This window comes from Triticum aestivum, chromosome 6D (assembly GCF_018294505.1).
Source record: "Triticum aestivum cultivar Chinese Spring chromosome 6D, IWGSC CS RefSeq v2.1, whole genome shotgun sequence".
NCBI lineage: Eukaryota > Viridiplantae > Streptophyta > Magnoliopsida > Poales > Poaceae > Triticum > Triticum aestivum.
This window is the reverse complement of record NC_057811.1, coordinates 75707236-75712731: the sequence shown is the minus strand read 5'-3', so window position 1 is coordinate 75712731 and position 5496 is coordinate 75707236. Positions and strand designations below refer to the sequence as shown.

The following is a 5496-nucleotide window of genomic DNA, read 5'->3' as shown; positions in this document are numbered from 1 at the left end:
TGGTTACAGAAACTATCAGATTGTGATTGTTTTCAGACAAGATCAGCACAGATGTAAGATTCATAGACAGAAGCAAGTAACAGGGCATTCAGGGCTGGCATTGCTCATAGAAGTTATTGAGAGAAGCAAAATGTATCAAAGGCTATCGTCACCATGCAAGGATTGTTCACGTCATATACTAGTAGCAAGCATTACTAAGTACTGTGACGTCTAACATAACTTGCTCAAAAGGAAACATGGCACAGAGGGAACAGTCGGTCTGTCTTGGCCACTAACAAGGTGACATTGTGCACTAAGCAATCCATCTTGGATCTGGAGAAGCAAGCTTATCTCATCGGGGTGGAGAGGAGGAGGCAGAGGCTAAACTATTTTTTTAAACTGTGGCAGAGGTTAACCTTGGTCAAGGAGGAAGACAACTGGAGGGGACAGGAGCTCTGAGGCGGGGATGAGCTCAGCTCGGGGACAGGACATGGACGACCATCGTCACCGGAAGGAAGAGGAGTGCTTGGGGGACCGTCACCTCACCGAGGGAGGCAGAGGAGATCGAGAGGGGATCAAACGAGCTCCAAACTTGAAGAGGACTATTTTGTGTAATTCCTATAACGAACCTTAATGAGATAATTTCCTTAGGAAGAGAAAAAACTCAAGTAGGCAAAGTTCTCCTTTGCGGATCTTGGTCTTGCATTCCTGAAACCGAACAAAAGATAATAAGCACGTCAAATTATCAGCGACTACGATAACATTCTGGACACTTGAAATGTTATTTGTAGCATCAAGAGATACTTCTCAAGTTCGAATCCACCTCAGAATGAAGAATGAAAAAAGCGTCAAGCAGGTGCAAGCTTGACCCTTTTTCAATTCACTGCTCGAACTTTTTGTTAGAAAAAGCAGTAGTAGCTCAGCTCGAGATAGGGTTGAGCTTCATAGGTTAGTGTGCACCAAGACTCGAGGCAACGCATCAGCTTAATAGAAGCTCCTCAGATGGAGAAGGATCTTTTATTTAGCACAATCCATCACGCATACTGAGTTGCCAGGTGCAAAATATCATCTGTGAACAGAACATAATCTGAAAATGGAGACAGATAGATCGGACTCTGGACATAGACAGCTTTTTCAAGCATAAACATACAAGGATTCTTACAAACAGGGCAGAGCAGCAACTGATCCAGTTACGCATATACATAAACATCCTTATCCAGTACCCAATAAACTTGTGACTGACTGAAAACCAAGTTTGTGCACACTAAGATAGGCTTTGCCAGAAAAGTACTGTGATCTAAAGACCTTCCGGATATCCCTTTTTCTTCACATGGCGTCCCTGTTCAAAGCAACACAGAACAAGGATCAGGATGGACATAATTGAGCATGACAAGGATCTGGAGAACTGAGAAGTAGTTCTACAAATGGAGGTCCAACTCTATGCAGTACCCAAAAGTCAAAACGATAAAACTGTTCATATAATAAATGCCCTGACCCTTGATATCCCTCCCAAACTACAAGCGGGTTATAGAGGGGAAAACCACGCCCAGGTACCATACTTTTTAGATTGGATTTATTATACACTATTTGTCATATAAAAGGAAAATCTTCATTGACACATATATGAAACGGAAAGCATACATAACCATGAGCATACGATTCATAATTGAAATCCATGTGAGAGACAGCATGCTTCAGCTTACAGACATGACACATCGATTCCGTTATACAACAAAACTCCGAACATACAAAGGATTGATACTCTGAGGTATATTAGCTTGACGACCACAGTTCATAGGCTAACCCCTGTCCCTCTAGGTTCTCTTAGCTATCCTTGATTGCCCGTTGTGATATCACCGACCATGCGCTCATGCACAGGGGACACCTCTATTATGAATGTTTCTCCTCTATGATAACTCAAATAAAAACTTCAATTGAAGCTGTTTCGCGAAAAACGAACGTACCTACACAAAACAAGCATCATCCAAGCAGCAGAAGAACAATTATCTGTACTATCATACCTCCACGGAGTACATAGCAGACACATCCGACATGTAACTCAAAGACATGTTTTTTTTTTGGAAATGTAAGAACTAAACAGTTTAGGAATTAATCAAATTCATGCACTGGAATCTTAAAAGAATGTATCACACATCACCTTTTAAATTGGTAAGAAAGCAAAAAAGATATGCACGTAGATTTACTTCACCTGCTCAACCAACATTGTACAGTAGAAGATCTCATGTGCTTACAGTTTCAGGTTGACCCATTTCCACCCAACTCCCCTGCCTGCCAGAAAAAAGAAGGCCAATTCAAGGAGAAGTTGAATCAACTAGAAGACATGTGTGCAAAACGTTTTTATATATGATGTAACTTTATAGGAAGGGATAGTAGCATTTGTGAATGACAGTAAAAAATAAAGCCGCCAGGACTGATCATAATCTTTTGCCAAGACATGTTAAAACTGTTTGACTGTTCACAGAAATTGTGTTCATCCAAAATTATTGTCGAGAGAGCTTGTACCATGTACGCTCAATGGGCCAAACAAAATATTCACATATTTAGAAACCTCTGACAATGAGTATTTACTTGGTACATCAGAAATTAATGAATTCGTACAATTTTTGGATCAGAAAGTAAATACATGCTGTTATGAATCGATTGATTGATATCAAGATATTTTTATCTTGCAAGGATAAGTATTAAATGAAAAACATAACAAACTTTAAACTTCCACAAGTGATTCGAATAAATCATGTTAGGTACACACAAGGTACAGAGTTAGCTTAATATGAAGGTATTACCCGCAGTATAGAAATTTCTGTGCAAAACAAACTAGCCTCAACAAGAGCAATACATAGATCATGTAAAGGCCAAAGGGAAAACCTTGCTTGATCATCCTTGAGCGCAGGGAATATGGGCGGCCAAATCATCATAAAAGGATAGATAGCACTGAAATGTCGATCCTTTTCTGTCATCCCATGCACTTTATGTAGTGTCCTGCTAGTGACGTCCAGATAGAGTATGCATCCACACATTGTCTTCAAGAACACAAACTGAACATTATCTCCCACCTGGCTTATATAGGCGTAACTAATATCCTCGTCCTCGAGCGTGTGATCTCGCATCCTCAAATTAGCCCACATCTGATGCAAACAAAGGGTATCGACCAGCAACCAGTTGTCCCCCTTGTGGAGCCAGATGCAAAGTTGATGCTCCTTGACATGGACATGGATGAGATATAGACCGGAAGCATCATCAGCCGGAGACAAGATGGCATGAAGAGTGTGATACTTCACTCCTTGTGGGAGCAGAATTCTGGAAAAACTCGAGGTCGCCAAATCCAAGACAATAATGTCATTACTGAGGACGTCAGCCATATAAATTTTATCATCAACAAGCACAGCTTTCAGTGCCGGCAGCGTATGAGGGAGTTGTGTTGTGGCCGAGGTATGCATGCACCAGACGCCGCCTTGCAACATATACACGCGCACCTTGAAAGTTTTTGTTTGCCTAGTACACTCCGCCAACACATACAGGTAGGACAACCCATCGCCTTCTTGTTTGGAGAGGATTGCACCAAGAAGTTTTTGAATGCAGTTCTGAGCGGCTGGGAGTGTTGGGATTTAGTCCATGTCTCGTTCAGGGCACAATGGGCGGTAAACTCCATGTGTCACTTCTGTTCCTTTATGGTACCGGGTGAAGATGCTGCCATTCTGGCAGTGCATGATCCATATTCCGTCATCGTAGGCGTCGAAGCTATGGCTTGCCACACGACGGACAACGTTGTCGAGCTCCGGGGGCTGGGGCTGCATTGGGACGAAGTGTGGAGTACCATACAACCCCAACCCGGTCCACTTTACGTCGATGTATAAGCCAAGGAGGCGGGGTGGGTTGCGCTTGCGGAAACGGCAGAGGAACCCGCGGTCTGAGGCGTGGTGGTACCAGCGCTTGCAGACGAGGGCGGCGTGGACGAGGGTGGTAGGGAAGCCGACACGGATGAGGATCTCGATGAGGAGGTTGTCGTCGTTAAGCACCTCGCACTGGCCCATGGATGTCTGGGAATGCTGCTGTTGATTGCCATCCACACATGGTTTCTTCTTGGGATGGACACTGAGACATTGGCGCCAACAAAAGAAAAATGCAAACTGGCGTCAATTTCTTGAAGCAACTGCCGGGGCAAAACATCCAACACACAACATCCAGCGGAACGGACTAAAGGAAAGAAACTGTTGGGGGGGATAGAAAGAGATGGGGGGGATTGGAGGTCTCACCGTTGGGGAATCGCCTCCGGAGCATCCATCGATCCTCCTTCCCGCCTCAGCTAGGCTCCGCACTGAACAAGTAGATGCAATTACGGTAATTTGGGGACAAATCACAAAACTGTAGCTAGGGTTCGATTCCGCGAGAAGAGAAGAGAAAAGAAAAGAAAAAGGAAACTGAGAGATTACAGGAAGAAGAAGAAGAACTCACATCGATCGAATCGGGAGAGAGAGGTAAAGCTGAAGCCTTCAGTGGCCGCCGCCGGGATCGCCGGAGAGATGGCTGGGCGAAGTCGCCGGAGGACACAGAGCCTTTTCTTTTTCTTTGGAGTCACGGGGGCAGCTGGGTCAATTTCCCGTGAGATTACTTTTTTTCAGGGAACTGTAAAACGAGCTTTTTAAAAAAAGATCAGATGTTATAAAAGTTCACTGAAAATACAAAGCACCTTAAACATAATAAAAATTACATCGAGACTCTGAGATAACTGAACGACCACTACTGCCGTCAGAACGAGCCGCCGACGCGCCGCTGTTGTCGTTCCCCTACCGGGGCCGGCTTGACCTTTATCGAAGACAACCGGGGAGGTCTTCGTGCACGTGCCCCTAAGGACCAACGTCTTGGAGCCACGGTCGTCGTTGTTGAACTCTTGCATAGATTAGAAGTACCTAACACCAAATCTCGTCACATGACAAGAAACTCTAACCTCACCCCCCGCCCACCCACCCCCTACCCCAAGAAGACAGCAGGAATCTACGTCGGAGCTCCGTCGACTACGTCCAAGCGGACGAACTAAAGGGGGACCGAAGCTCGTCAGACAAACTTGAAGAAGAAACGTCGTCATCTGCTCGAGCGCCGCACCTGCGAGGATTAAAAAACCTAACCCAAACTACTAACCGAGCGGACGTGGCGGGACTTCCCTCCCACCACGGACCGCCGGAACGGCAGGCAGAGGGGAGGCGAGTCCACAGGCTCGCCGATAAAGTCTGGAGGGGAAAGTTTGCTCTAACTACCTAGGGTTAGCAAGGAAACGAGAGAAAGTCATCTATGCTTGATTTTATTCATCAACAAGTTTCAAATGAACGATTACACTATTATGCAGCTCATTTAGATATGTCTGCCTAGATTTTGATATAGAGAAAACTATTTTAAAATGAAAGAAAATGATGGAAAAATTAATCTCATTGATTGAATAATGGGTATTTATACCTTCTTTGCGAGGTGGTTAGGATTACCTTGTCACTAACTACAACCGAC

At 44.5% G+C, this 5496-nt stretch overlaps 1 pseudogene; it reads right to left on the bottom strand.

Moving 5' to 3' along the window:
• Positions 1–376: 376 nt before the first annotated feature.
• Positions 377–4617, bottom strand: LOC123143645 (uncharacterized; annotated as a pseudogene).
• Positions 4618–5496: the final 879 nt, after the last annotated feature.